The sequence below is a fragment of the Nothobranchius furzeri genome, chromosome 8, assembly GCF_043380555.1.
Source record: "Nothobranchius furzeri strain GRZ-AD chromosome 8, NfurGRZ-RIMD1, whole genome shotgun sequence".
NCBI lineage: Eukaryota > Metazoa > Chordata > Actinopteri > Cyprinodontiformes > Nothobranchiidae > Nothobranchius > Nothobranchius furzeri.
The window spans coordinates 50,514,234-50,528,062 of NC_091748.1; the positions used below are offsets into that span (position 1 = coordinate 50,514,234).

Here is a 13,829-nt window from a genome sequence, read left to right on the forward strand (position 1 = left end):
TACTAGAACTTTTCCTCCTCTTCTTGGTATCTTTAGGAGCAGAAAGCAGCTTAGTTTCCCAGTAGGACCCCAGTTTCCAGCTCTGCAGTTCTGCTGGTGTCCTGCTGGTGTCCTCAGTCCATAAGACTTGACAGCTTGTAGCACGGCGACCGTTTTGACAAGCTGGCTGTGTGTAGCTGTAGGGTTCCACAGTATGTTCTCAGTCCCCTGTGTGAATGTTACTTTGAGTGCTGAGCTGGCTGCTGGCTTTGCTTTTGTCTGCCAGAGCTCTGCATGGCTCCAAACAGGATTTGGTCTGTGGTTAACACCAGGTTGGAGTCAACTGTGGGATCACCGTGATGAGATTTAAGCTGTGTGTGAACGAACGAGTCCTGTTATTGGGGAGCGAGAGAGAGAGAGCGAGAGCCGTGATCAGTTTTAATTTCCATTAAAAATGCAATTAAGAAAGCCTAGGCACACACTCCCTATGAAGACATTAAGAATTAATGCGCCATAACCAGCAAGACGTGGATGTAATTTATGTCTTGGATTGAGTTAAAGGTAACTTGATTCTGATTATTCTCTTGATTGACAACATGTTTCATCACACGCGCAGGCGTACTCGATAACCTCCTGGTCCCGTTTGAATTAAGGCAACGTGACGGGAGAGCCGCCGGATCGTGGGGAGATGGCCGATGAAAGGCGTCACTTTTTACTCGCTCGCACGTGAAGCTCATTCCAGATGGCCTAAATAAGGTCTCTCCTGGGTGACTGTCGTTTCATGAGAAGGGAGCGAGAGGAAGACTGAAAGAGAGCGAGGCCATGGAGGAAGAGGAGAGGAAAGGTCTCGTCTCGGGGATCTAGTTGAGAGATTAAATACATTTACTGCATGACTGTAATTAGGCTCAAACGCTTCACATGTATGGTTACGTTAAACCAAACTGTACATTATTACCCGTATTCATACTTATAGGTTTATCAGACATGCTCGCTCATTCAGAAACCTTGGATGATTTTTAGTCGCTGTTCTCTGTGGGCCTTGTTGAGCCAGGACCTCCAGCAGGTACGGGAACGGTTTGAGATCAGCACTTTCAAATCTGAAGCCAAGCAGAAAACGGTGAATTTCCAGCTTCGAGTTTGGAACGAGTCACTACCCCTGGAGGAGGAGTTGATCTTGAGGTCACGTTCATGAGGCAGGGTGAACTTCAGCAGAAGGTCTGCAGGAGGATCGGGGCAGAGCATGGATGCTGTACCCATATGTCGTGAATATAAAGAGCTGAGATGAAAGGTATCTCCAGTCATCAGTGGTGGGTGAGGACTAAGAGAATGAGATCATGACTAGAAGCAGTGGAACTCTTCAGAGTGGCTGGACTCCTCCTCAGGTAGGATGAGGAGCTTAGGGTGGAGTCACTGCTCCTCCCCATCATAAGGCCATCGAGGTAATTTGGGCATCAGCTGAGGAGGACCCCAGGATGGCTTTCATTGAGGTGTTTCAGACACATCCTACCAGCTGGAGGCCTCGGAGATGACCCAGGATTTGTTGTCTCGGTGTCCAGGAACACCTGGAGCAGAGGAGGTGGATGGATGGATGGATGAAATGTGTAGTGACCTATCAACATCACTGTCAAAGACTTGAGACAGTACAGATTTGTAATTGATTTTACAACTTATTCTGACACCCATGCAAGAGATCTCATCCGACATCTTCGGATATAATATTTCCACCATCTAAGATTAGATGAGATGAAAAAGACAAAAAAGGAAGATGCAATCAAATAAGAAGAAAAATTAACAAACACAATCCAAAAGGGTTCAAATGAAGGCAACTGGACTGCTTTGGTTTCTTGAAGATGTTTCGCTTCTCATCCCAGGAGCTGTGTCAATTCTGACTGTAATATGGGAGAGTCGAGCTTATAAGCTTTAACTGTCTGTTGTTATTTAATGAGCAGACACTAATCTGGGTACCCCTCCTTCCTACCCCTTCTACTCGTTAAATAACAATAGACAGCTACAGTTCATACCTGAACGCTTGATACGCGGAGCCCTTTTGGATAATCATGACCTGGATGACTGAGGAACCTCACCAGAATAAACACAATCAAAATGTTAAAGTATTGCCACAATCAATTAGCCTAGTGAACTAGACCAAATTCTTGCTTTGCAAAGTTTGGTCTAGGCATGCTCCATTGGAACCTCTGCAGCTCCTACCAGGACTCTGGCTAGCCAATCACAGCTCTCTAGAGGGGTTTCAAACACATAAAGAGCTGTGATTGGTCCATAATGGTGGGCCAATCAGGGCACTCTATATGCCTGGTGGGTGGGATGATGCAACAGAGTGAAACAAGAGTATGTCACATTCATTGTCCAGTAGCATGCGGAGATCATTTTAAAGACAACGGTAGAACCCGCCCCACAACCGAGAGCCGTCAATGGAGCGTTGCCAGACTAAATAATACATTTATTTAGTCTGGCTTGCCAGGCTAACAATCAATAGTAAAAACACATGTAATGCACTTGAACTGAGCATGTATGGTAATGAGGCAGACTGGTCATAGAAGACAGGTATGGTATTGTGCTTAGACTGTTGTATATCACTGGATAGATTCTGAGTATCAGGATGTTCTCTATTGTGTTGCTGCCACTGGTTAGAAGCTGTTAAAGATGCAGGCTGTGTGTGAGATCCTGCTGTTGGCTCTCCTGCATTGCAGACTGTACATAGACTGTGTCTGAAGATGGTGTGACCTGGGCAGAGGTAGTTGTGCAATGAGTCCATAAATGGAAGAGCCATCCCTATGGTTCTCTCTGCAGTTTTATGTTATATGATATCTCTAAAATAGCATTTTAAATAGTTAAAAGCTGCTTAAAGACTGACACGCTGATTGTAAAATGTCATGGTGCTCCATTGGCAGGAAATCAAGACAACATCTCCCTACTGCTTCACTTTGTGTTTTGACTCATACAGGATCTTCAGTATGTCTCTTTCCTGTCACAATTATTTTTTTGTTTTACTGAACTTTTTGTTGCAAACACTCACCCATCTGACAGACTAATCCAAACACATCAGTTTAGCAGCATTTTTAATTTCAGCTTCTCCAAATCTTGACTGTAATGATGCGAGTTAAGTAACTTTCATCCTCATTGGCTTTAAAACAAACGTAAAAAGCGTCAAATCTCCTTCATGGCTCATGTTGAGATTGCAGCCATCTGACAGGACTGTCAGGTGGAACAGCTCGCACAATAAACCCACCTGACAGCTTCTTCGTCTGATGAAAGGCGTTGAGCTATCTAACAACTTGGGAACGTTTCAAATAGCTCGTTCTGCTTGTGAAAAATCTTGATGAAAAAAATAAATGCAGAAATGGAAACTAAGGCCTAGTCTACAAGTAGCCGTTTTTTTTTAAAAACGAATATCCGCCCCTCCAAAAACTTGCATCCACACCACCTCGTTTAAAAAAAAAACTCTGTCCACACGTACCCGGATAAATATGTTGTTAAGGACATGCCAGACCTGTAGGCAGCAGTACTTCCCCCGTTCTTAACCTCGTCCTTCGTCTGTGGTCTTCCGCAAGGAGCAGTAATTCCGCTTGCAAAAACAAACAAGCAAAAAGCGCTTGGACAACTGATAAAGCGAGCGCAGCTCTGAGGGCATCCATGCTGTCGGCTAGTGCAGGGGTGTCAAATATGCGGCCCGCGGGCCGGATCCGGCCCGCAAGCGGGTTAAATCCGGCCCGCGAGATGGTTGTGTAAACTTTATTTTCATACTTTACAATGTAGAGTGAAAATAAACGTATCTTTGTGAGCAAGTTTTCTCTGTAATGAGTATAAATAAAGCAAAGCTGCGCTCAAGGCTCACACAAGAACTTGAATCACATCCTGAAGTTGGCCGCCACTCAGGATGTGACTTCTGATGTTGATGTGCTGGTGAAAGCTAAAAGATGTAAAGTAAAATGAGTCGAATATACTTTAAGTGCTGCATGAAACTGATCTTGCCATGTGATCTGTAAGCTCTTTGAATCACTAAGGAATGTTTTTATTTATTTTTTTATTATTATTATTTTTTTTTTTTTTCAAATTTTCAAGTACACTTCAGGTGTTGTACTTGTACTACTCTGTCCTCAGGCTCCAGCCTCGTTTTATATTGATTGTATTAAAACAAAGAAAACAATCTGAAGTATTTAATTAATTTACCGGTCCGGCCCACTTGGGACTAGATTTCCCTCAATGTGGCCCCTGAGCTAAAATGAGTTTGACACCCCTGGGCTAGTGTAAACACAGGTCGCACACGTGATGTCAGCATTGTTTTGTCGCGGAAAGTGACGTTGTGGACCTTAAAACTCCGGTTTTGTCTGTCCACACGCAGACACCCAAAACGGAGAAAACGCAGATCTTCACTTTGGCCGGAGTTTTTAAAAAGATCCGTTTTCGTGTGAAAAAACTCAGTTTTCGTGTGGATGACAGGCCAAAACGTAGACAAATATCTACGTTTTGGCAGATCCCCGGCTACGTGTGGACAGGGCCTAAGTCAAACATCCACTCCAGGAAAACTTTTTAAAGGGAATCCAGTGGATGTGGCGTTGCTGCAGGTTTGCAAGAACTTACTGAAGCCTTCAAAGATTGCTTGTCCACCCACTCTGAGCTGTCCCGTCTCGACTTTCCCCCGTAAACAAGGACAATTACCAAGCTAATGAGTTGAGAGGGTGAAAAAGTGCTTGAGTGATTGATAATCTCAATGGGGAAATTAATTTGATAATAATAAAGCACTTGGCAAGATAAATAGATAGTGGTGTGTGAGTCTGCTCCATGATTGATAATAGGTAGATTGATGGGTGTCTTAATGAAAATTGTTCCTTGGACAAAAATGAGCTGGTCTTCATGGGAAGAGTTTCTTGTTTCCCTGGATAATCTCTGGCTAATCAAATGTCTGGAGCATGAGGTGTTTAAGATCTACTCAGAAGAGAGTCTGTGGTGAAAGAAAGCAGCTTTAACGACAGCCAGTGGATGGAAACCAAAGGTGGCATGTTGTAGAAAACATACATGAGGTGCGCTGTAGCAGTTGAGACACTTTCTTGATTTATTGATGCTGAATGATGCATGAGGCGCCGGTTACCAATCGCTGTAAACTCCTTCATCTGCTCTTGTGAGGCCGCGTTTGCTCCTGAAATCATCCACCTTGCATCATTCCAGCTCTTCCCGATGACTCGTAACCCCCAACCTTCCGCGGCTGTTTCCGCTGAAGTGTTTTGGTTAATGATGCACTCTCTGTCTGATTTTTGCACCGAGCAGAACGCGACCAACACACACACACACACACATAAATTGCACCCTGTTACATGGGTCACTGCTGGGCAACAAAGAGTGAGAAGTTCCTCATTCCTAAGGAAACTTTCTACTAGTGTGTGTGTTTGCAGCAGGTAATCATACAGCTATCTCCTACTGCAGGCTCTCTCATACTTGACCAACTCAATCTTTCTGTGTCTCTTCAATAATCAGAGTGACAGTGAGCAACCAGACACATCTCACCCACCGGCTCACTGCAGAATGCGTATTGACCTACATATCAAATCATACACTCCTGGCTTATGTGATAGAGATGGAGACGGAGTGGGGGCGGAGGGTGGGCTTGGTGTGATTGACAGTGCTACTTTAGTAAACACATCTCATCTCAGGGGACTGTGCTATGACGCATGTGTTCTCCGTTCTAGATGAAATGCCATGTGTGAGAGAAAGGCATCCTCCAGATTGCACTGGCTTCAGGAGTTACTGTAGTTTCCCTTTTTCTCAGCTACTGTAACACCTGCTTGTCTGAGTGTGTATTTTTATTAACGAGCCAGAGTCACCAAACTTTTAACAAATGGCACCCCGGCGCCCTGGAAAAACCCAGCTCGGAAATTAAGCATCTGCATCATAAATCTTGGAAAGTTACAATAATTTGCAATTCACTCCCTCATCAAAGGCAATATTACCCTAATTTATTATCTCCCGGCACGGGGGGTGTGCAAAGGCCGTGGAGATAAGAGTTTATCAGGAGGGGGATTGATTTTCATTAACTGATTGTAATAAAGATGAACTGCCTGCCGCTCACACTGACCAAGAGCCACACTTGTAATTGGGACAATTTATTTCATGAGCCAGTGGCTCTACTTTTTTTTTTTGGACCCTGCAATTTAAAGCTGCTCTTCAAAATATGAATCTCATGCTGCTACTGTTTTTGCTACTCCTCAAGCAACACAATGACGATCATGAGACGCAACAGATGCTGCATCAAATCCAGGCAGCCGCAGCAGTTGACAAATACTTACTGTCCTCCCTAAATAAACATATCACACCCTGCTTTTCAACATGGGAACCTTACTTAATGTCCCTTCTTACCACACAGAAGGTGTTTCTCAATGTTAAGGAACCTTGCCTTGATGTCTTGGCCCTGCCCCGGTTACCTAGGAGATACGTCGTCATCAGGCGCCGCCAAGACGTGTTCCAGTCGTTTCCAATGTTCTTGTTCTACCGAGGCATGTGTTCTCCGTTTGTTAGCCGTTTAGCTAGCTTAGCAAGGACACATGGGAAGTATTTTGTAGCCTAGCCTTGGTCAAAAATTACCCACAATACACCACAGTATTTTCAAAAAGACGGCGGATCAGAAACCGGCAGCTACTTCGAGGACAATTTTCAAGTTTAAGAGTAAGTCAGCTAATTTAAAATGTTTTTTTTTTTAAGATCCAAAGAAGTTATCTGTTGTTGGTTAGTTGCTTAGTAGTTGCAGCTTCGGTGGCTAGCGGGTAGTAACTCGCTTATATTTTTAATTTAATAAACATATACACAATTTAAAAAGTAAAAGGCTCATTTTATATTTATATTGAAACTTACATGTGTAAAATGTAACGTTATCTCCTGTGTCACGTGACGTTACGTGACTGCTGTGGAAGCCGCGGTCACATGATGCAAGTCTGTTCCATTTAACCGTTTTCTTTGACCAAGGAAGGACCGTGTCCTTGTAAGCAAGGCGCCTGGCCTCGCAAGACATCGCCTCACAAGGCCAGGCGCTTTGACATTAAGAAACACCCACTATTTGTGACATTTTCTGGGGATTTTTGTATCCTGTTGCTGCCATAAATGCTCCTAAGCTTACTTTCCCAGCAGCAGATTAGAATCAGCACTTTCCAGTAAAACCTTAAATCTTTATTCAAAGATAAAAAATAAAAATAAATCCTTGTTTGCTAACTAATTTCATTTCCACGAGAATTAAATGGCTGCTTTTCACCACTAAATCATTTTAAAAAAGCCTTCCACAGCTGACGTACGTCCTGAGAGAGATAGAGCTGCAGAACACTGGGCTTCATGTTTTATGTTTCCATCCAAAACAGCCTAAAAATAAAGCATAACAAGAATGCAAAAGGGCAAATACACAAACATGACAAAGGCCAGCTGAAAAAGGCTGCAGCATCCGAGTCCCGGGAAACTCTCAGGGTGTTGCAGTGATTCGTTGTGCGACGACACCCCCCCTCTCTTTGCACCAGGGTTCGGCACCCTTCGTGTGACACAACCATGAGAAACACGAATCGTCCAGTTTGAATTTTTATTGCAAAATTGGAAAAAAAGGAGAGAACAAGAGAAAAGTCCCAAGAACCAGTTTTCTTTTTGACACATTTCTTCATCTTACCATAATCGGAACAAAAAATTCTAATTATAAATAAATAAATAAATGAATGAATGAATAAATAAATAAATAAATGAATATACATTATCTATAAAATTATCAAATAATCAGTTATTAAGATGCGTTTATCTAAGCAGCAACTATTAAGAAATGTCAACGGGGGAAAAAGTTGGGTTTCTAAGGTTAATACAGAAATGTCTTTTTAATTTTGTCATCATCATCATCAGCATCAATACTATTATTATTATGACCATAACTGTTGTTATGTATAAAAAAGATACAGCTTCCCCCCCATCTGTTACTCCATGCTGTACTGACACTGCCACAAAAAAAGGTGACATTGTCTTCGAAAAGAAAAAATAAATGAAAAAGAAAAGAAGACAAAGGAAAAAGTAAGAGTTTTACCTGTAAACAGCTTTTTCTCCTCCAAGTTTAATTAAAGATTAGTTCTGAGATTCCTCTTTTTGCGCCCTGTATTTCAGCAGAGACACAATACTGCTGCTCCTATCCCCTTTTGTATGCTTTTGTGCTGAGAAACCAGAAAGTTAACATCTTTATAAAGCGAGACCCTCCGCCCTCCCCTCCCATTTCAGACCCCTAACCTATACAAAGAAAGGTCCTGTGCTGCTTTTTCACAATATACAAGATTTCATATTTATAATAAGCTACTATCCTTAGCATTCAAACAACAGTTAAAGAATCATATTGTTAATACGAGCAATACCAGATTCATAATCTTCAGCCCTCTCGGTCCCCCTGTTGAGCATGCTCAGAGATTAAAAGGGCACCATGGTAACATGATAAAGATTAAAAGAAGAAATGATTTAAATGGATGCAAGAGAGATAAAACTATGAAAAAAGATAAATTTTAGCTCCAACACATGCAACTCAACTTGAATAATACAGAAAATAGTGCTGCCAGTTTCCTTTTTATGCCATTCAAGATGTTTAACAAATTCAACCTCCTCTTTCTGAACCTTACATCCATCTATGGTTTTATGTGGCCAAAATGTGTTATTATTATTATTATTACTATTATTATTATTATTATTATTACCTTAAGTGGTAGTTCAGCCCCTCTGAAGTGGGTTCTTGTACAACGGTTATGAACAATATTGTCTTTGCACATACCTGTGAATAAACACATTAGCTCAGACTAAATTGATACGCTAACAGCTTCTCAAAGCCAGCCGGGGGCGGGGACACCAATCAAACAACTGTGCTACACTACAGACTCACAACAGCCCGTTAAGCTTGGTTTATGCTTGACACATTCACTTTCCGCTTGGTGATGTGGCTCGCGGCTGGAACACGCTTCACAACTCGCAGCGTTTATGGTTCATGCGGCTCGTCTCTGCGGTGAGCCAATATTCTCCCAAACTGTAGGGGGCAGCATGGAGGTCTACGGCATGCATCCAACACTACACCATAGTAGAAGTAGAAATTACTGTTTACAGCATGGCATTCCAGCATTTTTAACAGCGTCCTCGTCTTTTCCGACAGTGCGAGCTATTTCTCTCCAAGAATTATTAACAACATGTTGATCACGGTGATCTCTGAGAGCTGAATCATACAAATGTCTGTATTTATGAACCTCTGCCATACTAGTTCTTGCCGGTCCGCCATGTTTTTCCGCGTCCGACCGTCCGTGTGGTTAGAAATATTCCTAGGTGCGCGTTGCGGAAATTTTGGGCCGTGTTAAAATGACGCAATTTCGCCGTGCGGACCTCGCGGACGCGTCAAGCATGAACCAACCTTTAGGCTTCTGGTCTGATTGTTTTCACTGACACTCTGTCAACTGGCCCTTTCTTGGTTTTAGCTTTTATATAAATGCAGTGTTTGCCTGTATTAAGCTTTTATTAGGTGTCCGTTGCTTTGGTACTCAACACGAGCTCCTGTGAAGCACTTTTTGATTTTTTACTATTCGGATGTATCATTCTCTATTTTGATGCTCGTTGTTTTACACTGTGGTGTTCAGCACTTTGGGCTACCTTGACCGGGGGAGGCGTTGCATAAATAAATGAATGAATGAATGTTATGTTTTACAATGTTCTGAAAATCAGTAAAATACTTTTATTTTTATTTTAGAATGATGTTTACATTTTCTTTGACTTTTTTGGAGATCCTCTCAAGGGGACCAACTAAGTTTTATCTAGAACAGGTAAGATGTTAATTGTTCATTACCCCTGTGCTGAACCCCACATCAAAAGATCTGAACTGTCCTTTCTAACATTGATCAAACTCATTTTTATTTCAGCTGTAATCCTTAATTCAAAGCTGTTGTGACAGATAAATGTAATTTAATCTTAATTATTAAATAAAATCCTTTTTCTAGTAGAAACCCCATCAGATACTTTGACAGGGTTTATAAGGCCCTGTACGGCCCGGAGGAAGGAGGGCATATATCACAGCTTCCTGAAGCTGCTGCGCCCTGACAGCAGCAGGGAAACTCTCATTTACTCGCCCAGGGAAAGAAGCTGTCTCCTGGCAAATATATAAGAAACCTAACCTTTTCACTGAAAATCTATACTGTATATTATTACAGCTCAAGCTTTTTTTTCCTACAGTGTTACGCTGCATCACAAAAGCAAAGCTTTCATTCTGCTAAACAAATCCTGAAAATTAGCATAGTTAGCAGACTACATTTTTAAGAAAATCTGGCACATGTTTAAAGTTTGATGAGGAACTGCAGTGGATATGATTGCATAATTTGGCAATTCTTGATGAGAAAAGGCATACCTATAAACGTCTTTCTAAAACCTCGAAATACTGCGTTTACAGAGTAACAAACAGTGAATAACACTGAGACCTGGAGTGTGCTGAGGTTTCTGCCCAGTTCTTTCAAATACTGATCTGGTGAACCAGTAGCCACTTGAGTAAAACCAGCAGCTGAGCCAAAGTAAAATCAAAAGCAGGGTTCCAGTCGTCAGGATCATGAGGAAACATGTGTTGCACCAAACCACAAAGGCATCATGTTGTTTCTTTTTCCTCTAAACTCTGGTTCAGTGTGTGCGACATGCATCTGAAGCACTGACGTGTCTAAAGTCTCAATGAGTCCTGGGTCCTGACAAATTCAACGGATGGCATTTTGAAATAGAAATATACATCAAATAAAAACCCAACGAAGTGCCAAAATAAGGTGAATCAGTAGAAAACAAGCAAGTCGTGAGCAAGATTTCATCTCGGATGTTCTGAATGTGCATCTCGGAGCAGAAAACCTCTCCACATCTGTTAACTAATCCTGGTTTTTTTGCAGCACGTGTGACCACTGCGTACAGTAAGTTGCCCTACTGAAGCCACACTTGCAGGCCGGCTGCCTGATGGATAATTTTGCCCCTAATTTGACCTCCTAATGCCACTAATGCCAAGCTGCCTCTTGCTGCTCATAAGCTCTCAGTGTGCTATTATGCCCTTCAGAAAAATAATAAAAAATACAGCTGCTCTTCACTGAAGAACTTGGACTATCTACTCTAATACTCTATATACAGACCTTGTTGCAGCTTCAGACGTTTTAAGTGCCTTTAAAGAGGACGCTCAGCTGCTCTGCTGTCAGATGTACGTGATCCAGAAAAAAAGGGCTCCTGTCAAACCAGCGAAAGAGAACGATTAAGTCTGTCACTCAGTCAATCCAATCGAAATGCCAATGTGGGATTGATCGTGCATCTGTTTCCCCGTGGTGCTGCTTTCCATTTGATCAATACTATCATTATCGTAATTATGTTTAGCTTTGGGGCCCCTCATCAGCTGATGGTCACTGTTAAAAGAGAGAGATGCTGGCACTTGGAGGTAAAACTAGAAGGGTGGGGTGGGGGTCCTGGCAGTGGGGGGGGGAGGACGCCATCATTTTATAATAATAGGGCGGGAAATCATTTGCATTGGTGATCAAATATGGAAGAGCAGCACTCATGTATGTGTTTATTTTTACTTTTCAAAGGTGCTATTGTGTCTCTTTTGGCACTGCAGGACCCTTTTCTTCTCCTCATGACGCAATACCACACACAGATCACACTTCCGAGATGAAATTCTGGGATGAAGTGGCAGAAATTACATATCTGAACATGCCCGAAACAACATCTATCTCATCGCTGTTTTTTTTTCCTCTACGCTGCTAAAACGTTACAGCTTTATTCTTTTTTTTATACATTTTCTGCTTCAATTTAATATTCTCAAACCCAGTAGCTATAAAGGTAAAAGGAAAAGAATTCAAAAAACCCTTGCTGTTTTTTTTTCAACCTGAAGCTAGTATTCCTTCTTAAGTTTTACTTGTAATATTATTAGTAGTAGTTTGCAGTATTAGTATCATTAATACTATATATATTACTGTTCAGAAGAATAAAAATGTTTGGTCCTTTGGTCCCGTTGGGGTGAAAGAGTTGCAGTTCTACCGTTGCTAATGGAAACCTGTGACCTCCAAGAGTCATAGTTCTGCGCTTGCTGAGAGACGGTGAGAGAGTAAGAGAAAGAGGGAAAGAGAAAGAAAGTCTGTCAGTGGATGCACAGAATCGCTTCTTTCCTCCACTGTTGTTTTATCTTCAAGTTTTAACCCTCATTTGTCCAGTAAAAGCCACAAGCGCCTCTTTCCTTAAATATATATGTGTGTATATAATATGTATATAGAAATCTATTCACTGTTGCTGCTTTTTTGTTTGTTAGTTTGTTGCTTACTTAACAATTCAAGTCTTAACAAGAAAAAAAGTTCTGTTGTTCGGTCTCGTCGCATCTCTCCCCGTGTTCTTTCTCCTCGTCGTTCTCGCGCCGTGCCATCTGTTACCGGTATACGTCCCCCGTTGTAGCACCTCCTCCAGTTCTTCACATCTCCTTTGTCTCCCCTAACCTACATCTTCACGTGTAAATGTTGATATGTCTCCAAAATCCCTTACGTGTTGTTGCTGTTTTTTTTTTAAAACATATTTGCTTTCAGAAAAAAAAGTTGAACTCCTCCGAGATATCTTTACATGTCCTCTAAAACCTGAAAAACAGAAGAAAGAGAAGGCAATTTCAAATTTCACCGCTCATTAAACTGTCAATCCGACCATCTTTTTCTTTAAACTTTGGATATTCCAATATGGCTCCATTATATCAGTGTAATGGTCTGGAGAGCGTTAACCTACATTGGCAGACCAATCAGTCTTTGTCAATCACAATGATGACAGATTTTCTCTCAATTAGTATGCTTGATTTGCTGCATTTAAAATCCACCCCTCACAGTTTCTACGTGTCTGCAGATACCACTTCCTCACAGAACCTTTAGTGATTTTGGCTTCAATAGGTGAAGCAATAAGCCCCCCCAAAAAAAAAAATAAAATAAAAATCTGGGCACACCTTTTCAAAATAACTCTGACTGATCCGTTTGATATCATGATCTCAAAAAGGTTTGAAGTTTAAAATCCTTTAATGTTCTAAGCATAAATAAATAAATAAAGATGGAAATGAATTTGACGTTTTCCAGGCCGCTTCGTCAGCATTTAGAAACATTCCCTGCGGCAAATTTCACCGCTTTGAGAGTGAAAGTTCTGATCTTTTGAAGTGAGCTTCTGTGGAAATATTATGAACAATTAATATGTCAGCTATTGAGGGAAGCTATCTGAGAAAACACAGATTAGTTCTAACCCAACAAGCTAGTGGCTAGTCATAGTGCAGAATTCCTACTGTCCTATAATCACTCCAGTCCCAAAATATCTATGCTTGACCGTTATATCAGAAAGTAGCACGGGTAGGGAAGAATTTCTGCATCACTTGTAGCAGAATCAGGCCTCCATCTGAACTCTCTCTCTAAGCATTTCTTCTCCCTCTTACTTATGTTCTCCTTTCCTATACTGCCCCCTAATGGTAGACACAACATTCATATCTGCTATTTTATAAACCCTTTAAAGGTAGTGTAAAGTTTGCATTAAACAGCTTTTTAAAACGAATTACATGCAGCAAAAATGAACTGCTGACATTTAGCAGCACCTATCTGTCTGCCATTGTCTGTAGCTGGTCTGGTTCCAGTCAGAATTCCATCATATGTCTGCCAGAATTCCAGTGTTATGTGAAACTGGAATTGGAAAGGCTTATAAAATTATTTGTGCATTAGCTAAAGGAAATCTCTGAGATCTGAGTTGATTTTATTACTGGCTCCTCTGTGACTAGCCATTAGCGTATCAAAGTCATCAGAACCAATCTCTGTTTCTCCAAGCTTAAGCAATTCAAATAGATG

At 41.5% G+C, this 13,829-nt stretch overlaps 1 protein-coding gene across 18 annotated transcripts in view; it reads right to left on the reverse strand.

Annotated features, from left to right (window-relative positions):
• Positions 1-7,535: 7,535 nt before the first annotated feature.
• Positions 7,536-13,829, reverse strand: part of celf5a (cugbp, Elav-like family member 5a) — a 317,079-nt gene continuing 310,785 nt past the window's right edge. For all 18 annotated transcript variants that reach the window (XM_054730129.2, XM_054730126.2, XM_054730125.2 and 15 more), the window contains exon 12: positions 7,536-12,599. The gene's annotated coding sequence lies outside the window, so the exon portion shown is untranslated. The remainder of the gene's footprint in view (positions 12,600-13,829) is intronic.